The following is a 15714-nucleotide window of genomic DNA, read 5'->3' as shown; positions in this document are numbered from 1 at the left end:
GTGCGAAAATTTGGATGTAAGTATTCATATGGATAATGTGTTTTGATGAATGGTTATTACATGTTAGAATGTTTGTGTTGGGAATTTGCAAATCATAGAGAGGCATCCAACCGAGTGCGATCTAGTACTCGACCGAGTGGACGAATTTCCAGAAACTTGAAAATTTCTGGAAGTGGGTCACTCGACCAAGTGGAGAGGGTACTTGACCGAGTGGACGAGCAATCGACCGAGTGGACTCAACACTCGACCAAGTGCCAATTTCTGGGTTGTGAATTTCGCTAAAATCGTGTTATTGCTTTATAGTATCTCTTTTATTCGTCCATTTAAAATCATTTTTTTATAAGACTTCATTGTTGATTGTTTATTGCTCGAACTCAAATCCTTACTCTAATTTTTAGCCCCTTAAATTGGCTAATTTCATCTTGCAAGTGACGGTTTCTTTCCTCTTATTATCCCAATTTGGTTTTGTATAAATCTATGCTAATCCCTTCAAATTTTTTCAATTAATAACACATTTTGTTCGATTTATGATATTAATCACCTTTTTCGTCATTTATGATGTCAAATATGGAGTTTTCATGTTGAATGTTACCAAATTTTTTTTATGAACTCGAAAGTTTATGTTCTTGAGTCGATAATTTTATTTTTGCATTTATTGCTTGGTTAATGGTTTAGCAAGGACCCTAGTTTGGTTGTTATTACTAATTTTGTCGTACATTTGAAATTTTGAAACTTTAAGGTTCATTCTTAAGCTTTGATTTGTTGGTGTTTGAGACCTAGTTTAGTTGCCTAATGAGGCTCAAGAATCTTCCCACGCTTAAGTTTTGATTTCCTCTATTCTAAAATCCAAAATTTCATCTTGAGATGTTGCGCAAAAATCTTTTAAGATTTCATTTTAAAAATGAATGATTTTGATGTGGTTTTATATACTCCGTTTATTTTTATCTAATTATGTTGTAAAGATTCAAATGTGGCTTAATGATGTGAGGTATGGTCTTAAAAATTTAAAAATTTTGTTTTAAAGTTTTCTTAATTTAATTGAGAAATAAGACTTCAATTTTGTTAATAATGCTATGCATTGCCTTAATTCGAGAATCTCATCTTAAGATTTTGCTAAATTTATTTTTATGCCATAGGGTATATTATTAAATTTTACACCTTCATATTTAGATAAGGTTCCTTGCTTCATAGTGTTGCATTTTTGTTGATAATGTGTTGTTTTGTTTATGCATGAGTCACTGCTTAGCTTACCTTGCGGATTGTATGATTTTGATGAGTGAAGACGTATAGACTTGTTATTGAGGGGAAGTGAGACGGGAGTGAATCGGCGAGCTCATTAGGATAAGGAGCAAAATGCTAATAATGTGCGATGAGTGAGTGTGGCATCTTGGGGGTTATGAATCGGAAACAAGTGTTTTATTGGCATTGAGGTAATACTTGAGTAAGTGATGTGGATTTGAGTCAAGTAGAGAGGTACATGTATAATGTTATGATTGGTAAGTCATGGAATGAATACTATTGATTTAAACCTTGAATGTTGGTTAAGTAGTATTGTAAGTATTGTGGGTAAAAGAACATTGAACGGAAATGAGTCGTATGTGAGTGTATGTCTCGTTGCCTAGAGGTATTGATACATTTAAAGGATTTAGGTGAAGGGTTGAAATACGGAATTATGTATAGTCATCGAGTTCAAGAGTTTGGGAACATAGGGTATACTGACCTATGCAACGTTTTGAGTAAGTGAGTTGATCATGAGAGACAACCTATAAATGATAAGTGGGATGTGACCAACGGTGGACATTTAGCGATTGTTTGTGGCTCATAATTAGCAAACGGAAATTAAAGGACATGTGAGAGTGAAATTGTTGATGTAGCATCACCAAGTTGATTATGGGTATAAGTTTGAGAGCAAAATATGTAATCCATGTGCGTTAAATGGTGCTGTTAAGCTAATTGATCATTGATGTTATATAGGTTAACCGTTTAACTTAAGTATGCATGCACGATGAGTGAGACTAGTTGGTGAGATTTTGGCCTAGCGGTGATAGTATAGATGTTGTTTGTAAAGTTGCCTCCCAATCATTGAGTGAAGCGCCCATAGTGTACATCGTGATCTCGTTGTAGTGTCCATTTGAGGAGGTAGAATGATGGCCTTAGGGACAAGAGTTCGTCTATTAGCATTTGTGTGACGAAATAGGAAAGCTTGGAAGCAAGTTTGAGAACGAATACATTCGACCGAGCCCCAGGTGACACTCGACCGAGTTAACCATGCACTCGACCGAGTGGTCACCTACTCGGCCGAGTGGCCGCTTATTCTGGACCGAGTGATCTGCTTTGACCCTTGGCTTGTTCATACTTGGTCCAAATATTGGGTGTATACCCTTACATCGCGGTTTATGTTAGTTGACTCGTGTTGGATGAACACGTGGACCTTACATGAGTGATATTTTGCAAATTATTTACGTTTGACCATATTGGGTAGTTTTGCTATTTAAGAGTGAAATTCAAATGAAAGTGGTAATTGAGATGGATAATTGGATGACAAGAATGATGTGATAACCTTGTTTGATGCGTGTTAATTGAGATGATTTAATTTTGTTGTGTACATGTAAGATGGAAAGGCAAGTCATATGTCGCCAAGTAGTCATTACATGATAGTGATTGTGGTCTTCCGTATAAGCGGAAGTATTAATGATGAATGGGAATGTGGAACATGGTTGAGTCACATTATAAGAATTTTACATTAGTTGATTGTTCCTAGAGTCCACATAGTTGGTGTTTTGATGTGAATACATGCTAATGTATGAGGATTGACGTGATATAGATACGTAATAATAATCGCTCTCTTATAAAGAGAGAAAGCGAGTAGAGAGAGAAAGCTTACATTCCATCGTTTCTTCAGCAATGCCGAGAAATAAACGGTTTGTAAATAATAATAATATTCCACAAAAACACAAAAATATTAGTTCATCAAATAATAATTACAAAAATAGTAGTAATACGGTACATATTACCGAGATAAGTGAGATTGCTGCGGAAGTTAGTGCAGCTGAGAGTTCGAAGGCAGCGGATTTACGATCGTTTAATATGAATAAGGAAGTGATTTCATCACCGGAAATTATATTTACAGATGATACGGAATGGCAGACAGTCAGAGCGAAATAAGGTAAACAACCGGAACAACCTCGCGTCTAAATTGAAACAGGGGATATTTAAAATGAGCTTGAGTTTTGGTCCTCTTCTGTTTTCTTCTTTGTTTTGGGAGCTAATCCCCCTAATCATGTAATGGATGGCTTCGTAAGACAAATTTGGAAGGATTTATCAATTGTTAAGTTAGCGTTCAAAGCTAATGGAATTTGTATTATTCGGTTCAGTAAACAAGAGGATAAGGATAAGGTGCTTCAATCTGAGCAGCTTTTCTTTGATAATAAGCCTTTTATTATTAGAGATTGGTAGCCTGATGTGAAATGTGTGAAGGATAAGCCTGATTTGGTGCGAATTTGGGTGAGATTATACAACTTGGAACTTAAGTTTTGGGGAAAAGCCTTACCTAAGATTCTTAGTATGATAAGCAAACCTATTAGGCCTGATCGTGCTACTGAGAATAAGGATTACTTGGAATATGCTAGATTCATGGTGGAAGTGAAATTGGGACAGTATTTGCCTGATAAGATAGAATTCATTGATGATAAGGATGTGGTGCAGATTCAGGAGGTTTTTTATGAATGGAAACCTCTTGTTTGTTCTCAGTGCTCAGGAATTGGGCATGATGCTGTTATGTGTAGGAAACGAGCTGTTGAGATGAAAAAGAAGCCTTCTCAGAAAGTGTGGAGACCTAAAGCTCAGGTTCTAGCTAAACCAGCTGCTGTTCCTGTTCAGGAAGCTTCTCAGGTTCAGTGTGTGGAGACTGTGCAGGAAGCAGAGGTGTTGCCTCAGCTTGATCCTTCTGTGGTTGTTACACCCATTCCTTTCAGAGATAATGTGATGGCTTCACCAGGTAGCTTGGTACATCGCATGTCTCGATTAGGGAGGGGCAGTAGTCAAGGAGGACCTACTGTGTTAGAGGTCTTACAGCAATCCTTAAAACAAAGTATTTTGAATAGTATGGTAAAAGGGAGGTCACCAATCCTTCAACATGGTTAATATAGGTTTTTGGAATATAAGAGGTCTTAATAAATGGAATAAGCAAGGTGATATTAGAAGATTCTTGCCCATTAATAAAATTGGCCTGTTTGGTTTGGTTGAAACCAGGGTTAAGATTAAGAATAAAGATAGAATTCAGGCTGGGTTTGGTTGTCCCTGGCAAATAATTGATAATAGTGAGGTGAAAGACAGTGGTAGAATCTGGTTACTGTGGGATACTTCACAATTTACTGTTACTTGCATTAGGAAAGAGCTGCAAGTCATTCATGCTCAGGTTACTAATCTGATGACTGGGTTTGAATGGACATGTTCTCTGGTATATGGGTGTAATAAAGACTCTGATAGAGTCTATCTTTGGAATTCGATGATAGCTCTGAAAGCTACTGCCAATGGTCCATGGCTCATAATGGAAGACTTTAATAATGTCCTATATGTGGATGAAAGAATATGGTCTCTGGTAACTGATTCTGAGGTGAGGGAGTTTCATAATTGTGTGGATGTTTGTGGTCTGTATGATATGATCTCTACTGGTGCCTACTTCACCTGGAATAACAAGCAAGTGGGTGACGCTAGAGTGTTCAGTAGGATAGATAGAGTTTTGGCCAGTGATGAGTGGATTCTTAATGGACCCACATGTGTTGTTTCTGTTTTACCTGAGGGACTGTATGACCATAGTCCTTGTCTGATTGAGTTAGGGGAGGACACTGTGAGAAGTAAAGGATCTTTTAAGTACTTTAATATGTGGGAGAAGAGTGATAATTTTAAGAACATTGTCACTGAGATTTGGAGGCAGCCTATTCAAGGTTGCTTTATGTTTCAATTGGTCAAGAAGCTTAAAACTCTGAAACACCCCCTGAAAAAGTTGAACAATGAAGGGTATGGGGATATTGAGAATACTGCTATGGTTGCTAAATTGGTGCTTGGAAGTATCCAAAAGAAGCTGCACATTGATCCCAAGAATGTGTTGTTATAAGTTGAGGAGAGAGTTGCAGCTCAGACCTACAAAGAGCTTGATGATGCTAGGCTTTTGTTTTTAGCTCAGAAAGCTAAAACTCAGTGGGTTAATTAAGCTGATGACAACACTAGGTACTTCCATAGTACTATCAAGGCTAGACGTGCTCAGAATAAAGTTCTTAAAATTAAGGATATGCATGGGGTGGTCTGCTCTGAGGTTGCTACCATTGAGCATGCTTTCATTGAATATTATCAGGATCTTTTAGGTAGCTCTACTCAGGTGGTTCAGGTCTGTTCTGCAGTCGTTAAAAGAGGTAGAGTAGTGACCGCTGATCAAGCAAATATTATGTTGCAGCAGGTGACTGAGACTGAGATTAAGGAGGCCCTCTTTTCTATTCCTGTGGAGAAGGCTCCTGGCCTAGATGGTTACTCTGCTGGGTTCTTTAGAGATGCTTATGACATTATTGGAGGAGATGTGGTAAAGGCAGTGAAGGAGTTCTTTTCTAATGGCAGGATGCTACAGCAAATTAATGCATCTGTGCTTACTCTAATTCCTAAGGTGGACTGTCGCAGTTCTGTCCAAGATTTTCGTCCCATTACTTGTTGCAATGTCATTTACAAATGTATTTCCAAAATCATTTATAGAAGGCTTTCTGGAGTGCTGGTTGACCTCATTAGTATAAATCAGAGTGCATTTGTTAAAGATAGGGAGATTTTTGATAACATCCTCATTTGTCAAGATTTGGTGAGGCTTTATGGGAGGAAATGTTGCACACCTAGGGCTATGCTCAAAGTTGATCTTAAAAAGGCGTATGACACTATTGAATGGGCCTTTCTTAGAGACATGCTGGTTGCACTTGAGTTCCCAGCTCAGATGATCAATTGGATAATGGTGTGTTTTACCACACCTTCATTCACCATCTCTTTGAATGGGTCACAGTTTGGTTATTTCAAAGGGCAAAGGGGACTGAGACAAGGCGATCCCATGTCTCCTTTACTCTTCACGATTTGTTTAGAATATTTAACACGAATCCTTAGAGTGGTTACTGAGAAACCTGAGTTCAAGTATCACTCTCTTTGTAGAGGATTGAAGCTTAGCCACCTTGCTTTTGCAGAGGACTTGTTGTTGTTCTACAGGGCTGATGTGGACTCTATCGCAATTTTATTGAGAGCTTTCCTGACCTTCTCTAAAGCATCAGGTCTGTGTATGAATAAAGAAAAGTTAGATGTTTACTTGAATAGAGTTGATGCCAATTTAGCTTCCCAGATTGTAAGGCTTGCTGGGTTCATATTGGGGCAATTCCCATTTAGGTACCTAGGTGTTCCAATATCATCCAAGAGGCTGAGTATTGCTGATTGTAATAGAGTGGTGGACAAAATTGTTGCAAGGATTCGAGGATGGGGGTCTAAACACCTAAGCTATGCTGGGAGGCTAGTCTTGGTCAAGGTAGTACTGACTCAGTTGCATGCTTATTGGGCTAGGATCTTTTTACTGGCAAAGGGAGTCCTTCATAAGGTGGAGAGCATCTGCAAGAACTATATTTGGGCAGGTCATGCTAAGTTTAAGCATGCTCCTCCTGTAGCTTGGGAGACTTGTTGTTTACCTAAAGAACATGGGGGACTGGGTATTATTAATTGTCATCTTTGGAATGTTGCTCTGCTAGGTAAGTATGCTTGGTGGATTCATAAGAAGAAGGACAGTCTCTGGGTTCAATGGGTGCATCACATTTATATAAAGCAACGTGACTGGTGGATGTATGAACCCTCTCAGAATTCCAGCTGGACTTGGAGACAAATTTGCAAAGTCAAAGACACTCTTAAACCAGGTTTCTTGAATGGTACTTGGAATGGAAAATGTTCTATACAGGTGGCATATCATTGGTTACTTAGTTCTCATCCAAAGAAGGACTGGGTGCCTATGGTCTGGAATAGAGTCTGTGTACCTAAACATAACTTCAGCACCTGGATTTATGTACAGCAGAGATGTTTAGCTCAGGACAGACTGCAGAAGTTTTGTGTCATCACTAATGGTGATTGCTATCTGTGTGGGATGCAGCAGGAAACGCATAACCATCTGTTTTTTTACTGTCCTTTCAGTATGAATTGTCTGGTGCACATGCAGACATGGATATAGATTCAGTGGCAGGGGAGCTTGATCGATTGGCTTCTTCGATGGAGATGCAGATATTTATTGAAAAAACAGGTGGTTATGGCAGCTATTTCTGGTCTCATTTACAACATCTGGGATTGCAGGAATAGGTGTAGGTTGGAGCATTATATCATTCAGCCAGCTCGAGTAGTCAAGGGAGTACATCAAATGATTAGTATACATTTGAACAAGGTTGATTTTGATAGGGAGAGAGTTAAATGTAAGGCTTGGTTAAGGCAAATTGATGTAATAACTTAATGAAATAGCTTAAAATATTGTATGATAGGTGTATTGTGTAATCTCTTTGATTTAATGATATTCACATTTTCACCAAAATAATAATAATAATAATAATAATCGAGTAATACCCCGTGATAAATAAGTATTCATATAACCAACATAAGTTGGAAGTTATCTACGAGAATAGAGTTTCGAACCGTGAATTAGACCTGGCGCTTGATCTTTGGGATGCTCGTAGGGGTACCCTTAGAGAGACTTCTAGAGAGGTTTCTGAAATGGGAATATAGCAATGGTATAAGACGATACGACATTTGATAATGGATTTGCAATAAATAGGAAAGAGTGTCGAACCTGGAACATGATCATTTGTGGAATTTAGTAATGAGTGTATGAGATCGTATTTTGAGGTTGATAGTTGAACTTCAGGACGAAGTTCTGTTTTAGGGGGAGTGAATGTAAAAATTAGGAAGTTTAGGAAAAAGAAAGTGCGGAATGTGAGGAAATAGTGAGAGTTGTGAGGAAGTAGTGAGAATAGAACACCGAACTTTGGGAAGAGAGTACACATGAGATTTGAGAGAATAGTCGAAAAGGGAAGAGTGAGGTGAAACTTCGAGGACGAAGTTTATTTTAAGGGGGGAAGATTGTGATACTCCGTATTTAATAATAATAATAATAATATTTTATTTATACGAGTTATGTTGAGACGGAATAAGTATGATTATAATAATAAATAATAATAATAATACGTTATACATGTATTATATACTTCTACCATACATATACATACTACCCTTATCCACCCTTATCCATTTGCAATCTCATAAAATCCACCATCAAATTAGAGAGAAACGAGAGAAAGAGAGAAAGGAAGAGAAAGATCGTTTTCTGCCCCTCCGCCTTGAGATCGTAAGGTAAACCGTCTTATACTAGCCTTTATGTTACTGTTTTTATACTATTGACTCACCCACGACTTAGACCTGATGTGTGACCACCGTGACTGACCGGGCAACCACCGTTGACCACCATATGGGCATTTGACCGAGAGGTTTTAAGGGATTTTAGGGGTTGTGGTGAATCGGTTTAGGGCAGCCTTTTACCCCCTTGAACCGTGGCTGACTTGGACCGGTGGTGAGGTGGTTTGGTCGAGGGTTGAGGGGCGAGTCTTGTGGTGGTCAGGGAAGGTGGAAATGGTGGCCGTAGGTGGCGAGAATGGGGAGAGAAAGGGGGATGTCGAGTGGTTGTTTGTTGTTGTTGTTGTTGTTGTTGTTGTTGTTGTTGTTGTTGTTGTTGTTGTTGTTGTTGTTGTTGTTGTTGTTGTTGTTGTTGTTGTTGTTGTTGTTGTTGTTGTTGTTACGGTCAGGTACGGGTAACAAGTGTTGGAATATGTGTCCTCCGACAATAATGCGATCACAAATTGTCGATCATGATGATCACATGTTTAAATCTCATTTTAAGAATACATGTGGGATGTAATAATTTTACAGTCAACTGGTCCACACATATCGGTAATGATTGGCTGACTAGAGTTTGACATTACTGTCGTGCGACGGTGGTGATCAGTTGATCCCCTTAGGTCATACCTATAGGGAAATACTCTTAATTGATTATTTAATAAATCGTATGCCGATACGAGTTAATTAAATTGCTTAAAATTGACGGATGATTTTGTGAGTATAATTAACGTGTCTTATAGTAATTCGATTATATTAGATACGGTCTAAGTAATTGAATTGTTTTATTACTTAGATAAAATTATTGTTTACGAAACAATTTGGAATTGAAATTGAATGAATAATTTATTATAAATACAAGACGTTGTAATTTATAATTTGATAAACCGTTTTAGTACAAGTACTTACGAATTACTAGTCAATTTTGTAAATGACATATTTTATGAGTATGTTGATTTTTAATATGTTAAAAATATATTACAATTTCACATGTCAAGTAACATGTCACATTTGTCACAATTGACAAATGACAAAATAAAATGGACCCTCCATTTTATATTGTATGTACCGAAATATTAGAGGGTTTTAGTGGAAAAATTGTGTTGATTATTTTAATAAGAGAAAACACAATGATGTCCTACCTATATGTAGCCTTGCAAGCCTACACTTCTTGGGAAGAAAGTTGGATCCATGCATTGGCTCCCATATAGCCCCTCCCACCGGTTTTCCAACTAAGAGAAACAAAATGGTTTCCAAAAATTAATTATTCATAACACTACATAATTTTCTAGTGTAAGAAAATTAACTCTCCATCTTGTGAAGAATCTTAGAGAGAAATAAACCTCACAAATCTTTCCTTTTGAATCGATTTTTCAAGAGAACAAAAATTAATTTTTGTGTCATATTTTAAGTAAGACTAATATTATTATTAGATCAAAATAATATTGGTTATTATGAGTTTTCTTTGGGTATATGCTTTTGGGAGAGATTCTAAACTTGAATCTGGTTCATCCATTGTTGGAAAGCTTAAGAACTAACAAGAAGAAGATCTTATTGGTGCCCATAAAACCGAAATTATCTTAGTAAGGGTTGATGATTTCTTCACTTTTAATTTATGTTTGCATGCATAAAATTTGTAATTAATTTTATGACTAAATTAATCAAAACATATATGAATATGTTGAGTATAATGAGATATAGATTTATAACAAGCGGTATCAAGAGCCTTAGGTTGTTTGCATGCAAATCGGTTATAGTTTCCGAGTTATACGATTAACATATAAAACTTATAAATTTGTGTTTATTATGATATATCATGAAATCAATTATGCATGTTAAAGTTTCTGATCCTAAAATATATTTAGGATATTTTGGTTAATTTATGGATTTTTATTGTTCATTTTATATAATAATGGCATTAAAATGTGATTTTATGATAAAAATGTCATTTTCAAACTACAATTAGCTAAACTTCGAATTTTCCAGTGATTTTTGGATATATTTTCACATATATTATTTTTAGATAACCTGTAAAGTTTCATAATTTTTGGAGTTCTTATGCTCGAAATATGAATTTTCATGATAAAAATCGAATTTAAATGAAAAATAGGTTAATATGATAAATATTTCGAATCTGGTCATAGAAATTTAGTATGTTGTCACATGCTATTTTACAAGATGTGTGTAAAATAATAGGCTATAATAAAGTCTTTATGCATGATTTATGAATTTTTGATGAAAAATAGCATAAATAGTGACTTTAATTAGTGAATAATTGCTAAAACATACTTCATGACTAAGGAAAAACGTCACATGTTGAATTTTATTACCTTTTTCAGATCTAAAATTGAAAAGTTGATAAATATAATTTTTCTCATATTTTTATGATAATATTTGATAAATCCGATAAATCGCAACATAGTTTTTCCTTGATAATTTTCGAACTTTTTAACCTAAGTTTTTGAATATTATGAGTGTCATGTTATTTTTACAGAATGTTCATGAGTTTAAAATTTTGAATTTTGAATTTATTTGAAATTTTTGTGATTTATTTGGAGTTTATAGCATTTTATTGTAATTTTGAGTCCATTGATGAACAATTTTAAGAAATATAAGTTAATTATTGTCAATATGTTAGTGGAGACTAATTTTGAGTCCTAAGTTGGTTAGGGTAATTAACTTGTACATAAATATGATTTTATGTAATTTATTGTGATTTTAAAAGGTTGAATCACGCAAATCCGTAAAAACCGTTTAATATACGATATTGGCTCCTTAAAGGCGATTTAGCATAAAATTGGGCATTTTCATACATATTATAATGCTGCATTTTATTTATGATTGACATAATTTTATTTTATGTAATTTTATTTTATGTATTTTTTTACTTAGTATGGCCTTAGTTTTTTAATTGGTATTACCCGAAATGTATGGGAATATCGATTCGGTTGTAATTTATTGTGATCTCGTATCACCGTTTTGTAATTTAATAGATTTATTTTATTTTAATTACAAATGTATAATAGGAAATTATGTAATTTGTTATGTAATTTATTTATTCTGGAGTTCCTTGAAGATGGTGCCTTTTCGAGAAGACGGCCCATCAAAGACGGTGTTACCTCGAGATGCATGTCAAAACCGAAGTTCAAGGGACCAATGGAGTTGGTTTCCGAATTTGTAATACTTTATTAGATTTACTATTTTAGGAAGGCCATACTAGGATTTTTATTTTTTATGCTTTGCATTTTATTTATATGTTGCATGCATCGCTAAATCGCCATAACTAAAATATGCATTATCATTAAATCGAGTTTATCGACCATGTCAATTACAATTATCGTAGTTCACCGCTTTAGTTCACTTAAAACGTGATAGATAATAAATTGACATGACCTCTCGCTAAAATAAACAATTGAGACTTAGCCTTACCAAAAAGTAGAAACCATGAAAACTTATTTCGCGAGGGAGTGCACTCGGCCACCCCAGGGTACAAACCTTGTTACGTAGGGGAAGTGGGTGATAAATGTCTATCCACCGAATTCATGTTGATGAGGGTTTCATCGGCTACCCCGTGCCCAAGTTAATGTGAATTTGGATCATGGACACATTTATTCGAAATTTGGGTTGAACTCAACAAAAGTAATTGATAAGGGTTTCATCGACTACCCCGTGCCCTTGTCGGATGTGTTTTGGGCTAAAGATAAATGTTAATGTAATATTATCGACAGAGAGTTCTAAAAGTAGAATCGATTAAAGAGTTAATCCACCGAGTTATATTGATAAGGGTTTCATCGGCTACCCCATGTCCAAGTTAATATGAATTTGGATCTCGGAATCATTTATCATAGTTGGGTAGAGGTCACTATGTAAATGCTTTACTTGTTATTTACAAGTATTAATAAAACGATAAATGTTAAAGTTTTCCACTATTCCGTTATCATATTGTTCTATTTCTTTACCACAATTCATATACGATATCATTTCGTTTTTAATTCAAATCTCCATTAAAACATCGTAAGAAAAGACAAATATGAATTTTTCTTCTAAAAACCTCGAATTATCCATTGTAAGGATCTCTTGTGAAGAGTATAGATGGAAGTTATTTGTGATCAAAAGGGTTTTTGATTCTTGACTAAACATATCTACTTACAATTGTTTCTCATATGCTTAATTGAGTTAAGTACTTTGAAACGTTAAATTATTTTGGTAACTAGATTTGTTGGAAATCAAAATTGACCAAAATACCGCAACCACTTCAATGAAAGTTTTAAGACTAAAGGAACGAATGAGAGTAGTCTTCATGAAATTAAATTTTGCTTCTCTAAGCAAAGACTCATTGAAATGAGTGGGAGCATTCTCTTAAACCGTTAAGAAAAGGATAAGGTTCTAAGAAGTAAAATTAAAATGGAATTTATATAAGGTAATGTTAAAAGTAACGTTATTGAGAATAACAATACTAAACCTATCAATCCCGACCGATAAAGTTTCCATTGTCTTAATTGTTGGACGCTAGAAAGGAAATTACCCCAAATTATTGAAGAATTGATGCGTGTCATTTATATGACGTTTTACACCTCATTTCACACGCATTTCAGAGCTCATTTATGTAGTTTATGCTACTATTCTCCCCATTTCCGTCTACTTTCGTGTTTTTGTACATTATTGCAAAAATGTGAAGAATCCAGCGGAAATCAAGCTAAATCCGTCCTCGAGTACTTTGCATTGCATTTGATGTGAAGTATTTACTCAAGAAACGAACTTGGTGCGCATATCGAGGCCCAAAAGACTAATTTACGAAGTTTTTGAAGCCAAGTACCAGCTACTTCGGTCGATCGACTGACCTCTATAGTCGATCGACCAGAGCACGGCATACAGAGGCCACGGTTCAGCACAGACCAGTCGATCGACTGCCTTTCATGGTCGATCGACCATCATACGAGCTTATGCGCAAATTAAAGAGATAGAACGAGAATTCCAAAGCCCATTGTATATTAGGTTTAGGAATAAGTGTTACGTTATATTCCTATATAACGTAACCTGATGTTTTCATAAGAGGCATCCAGTTTCATTCAGTTTTAGTTTATCATCGATAATTAGGGTTCTTAAGATTATTGTTCTTTCATTAATAAAGTTCTTTTTGCAATCGGTTTTGATCTTTCCTCTGCGATTTCCTTCACGGTACTCTTCTGCTCTTATATTCAGTTTCATAGCTTTAATCCGCTGATAGTTTAGGATTTCTAGGTTAGATCTCCCGAAGCCAAATTATTGTTTTATGTTAATTGTTCATTTAATTAATTTAAGTATGAATTCGAATGTTTTAATTGTTAAGTTTATTGTTGTTATTATTTCCAGTATGAGTAGCTAAACCCCTTGTGCTAGGATGTAGGGAATCTGTAGAAGTAGGCGGCATTAGAATAGTGACTTGAAATCGCGCCACGGTCGATCAACTAGGTTCCCTGGTCGATCGACCGGCCTCGTGAGATTTACCTTCGTTTTAATTAATTTAATTTCCATATTTGACGAATCGAGTGCACGCGACTAGTTGAATGTTTAGGAATTGATCGACCCAATAAAGATCGAAAGATAGGGAAGGGAGATAGCCTACCTAATTAAGACGACTAAATTAATAAGATCGAGAGATGAGTTAATTTAGCCTTTTTAGTCACTTTTCAGGACGAAAGTTAGTATTAGTGATATTAGGGACCTGTAGCGAGATCGAAAGATGCTACCTGTTAAGAAAGGACCGAGAGGACTTCTTATTTTTTCGTCTCACGTGTTTGTTTTAGACCTACCTACTTTATTGCCGCCGAAACTATAGTGAACCGACCATCTTAGCACGCTTTTTATTCTTGATTTCATCTGCTAGCTTAGTTTACTTTTCATTTATTGCTTTAGTTATAGAACAACTCAAATCAAATCCCCCTCACACTGTTACTTTAAGACTAAAATTATACAACTTTTAATTGCATCGCCTCCTTGTGGTTCGACCCTGACTGCCACTAGCTATAGTAGTAGTTTGGACTATAAATATTTTTTTTGGTGCACACAACGACGGGCATCAAATTTTGGCGCCGTTGCCGGGGAGGCAATTGTTTAAAATTTTTAGTTGTTTCTATTTTTAGTCTTTCTCTTAGTTTAAGGGACATCTGTTCCTTAAACTATTCTCATATTCTACTTGTAGTTTCTTCTTATGCGCAGGTCACAGGGTGGTGAATTACTACCGTTCAATCCTGAGATTGAGAAGACTTTGCGTGAGTTGAGACGATCATCTAGAGTATTGCCGACAGAGGAAGAGCTGATTACTCTGTCTAGTTACTACGAGAACGAAATTTTTGAGGAGGATCCACCTTCGTCACCTATTTCTACTTCCTCAGCTGAGACCGTCACATCTCCAGACATGGCTGAAGAAGCAAGTATAGCCAGTCACTCTGAGCCGACAGCTGAGAATCTCTATAAGGGATTCGCATTACCAGGGACGGATAGAAAATTCGAGCCGAAACCTTTCTATATCAACTTGGTTGAGAGAAACCAATTTGGGGGAGCTGCAAATGAAGATGCAGCTAAACATATGGAGACTTTCATTGATTATTGCTGTTCCATACCCCCACCAACCGGTGTGACCCAGGACCAGGTGAAGGAGACGATCTTCATATTCTCTCTTCGTGATGTTGCAAGGGAGTGGTACCGAGACCTGGATCGAGCTGCTAACGGGATCACTGATTGGAAGTCGCTGGCCCTGGCATTCTACAAGAAATATTTCTCTGCCTCGAAGACAAATGCCATTAGAGCTCAGATCACGAGCTTTAAACAGGGTCCTGATGAGAACTTTCATGAGGCGTGGGTCCGTTTCAAGAAGTTGGTGCGAACTATCCCGCACCATGGGTTTGAGAAATGGAGCCTATGCAATCAATTCTATAACGGGCTTTATGACGATCAGAGGGCTATCCTGGATGCGGCAGCGAATGGTAGATTCCAGAAGAATGTTGGAGAAACTAAGGGGTGGAAAATTATTGATGATTTGGCCACCCATAAAGCTGAGTATGGAAATTCCAGGGGAAATCAAAGCAGAAGTGTTGAATCCCCTTCTGTAGCTGCATTAGAGGCTCTTACGGCGAGATTTGATAAGTACGAGTTGGAAGGAGCTTCAAAGGAGGGATCTATCATGTGAATGCTGTTTCAGACGGTCCTTTCGTCTGCAAGAGATGTGGAGGAGAAGGACATGTTTTAGACAACTGCAACATTCCCTATGAGTCTTGTGCTGCTTTTCAACATTATAAG

General features: G+C 36.4%; 1 non-coding gene across 1 annotated transcript; it reads right to left on the bottom strand.

The window, feature by feature from the left end:
• Positions 1 to 15214: 15214 nt before the first annotated feature.
• LOC141621743 (small nucleolar RNA R71) lies at positions 15215 to 15321 on the bottom strand. The gene has a single exon (XR_012532637.1). It is a non-coding gene; the product is annotated as a small nucleolar RNA R71 (small nucleolar RNA).
• Positions 15322 to 15714: the final 393 nt, after the last annotated feature.

This window comes from Silene latifolia, chromosome 1 (assembly GCF_048544455.1).
Source record: "Silene latifolia isolate original U9 population chromosome 1, ASM4854445v1, whole genome shotgun sequence".
In the NCBI taxonomy this organism is placed as follows: Eukaryota; Viridiplantae; Streptophyta; class Magnoliopsida; order Caryophyllales; family Caryophyllaceae; genus Silene; species Silene latifolia.
The sequence above is the reverse complement of the archived record's forward strand: the minus strand, read 5'-3'. Positions and strand labels throughout refer to the sequence as shown.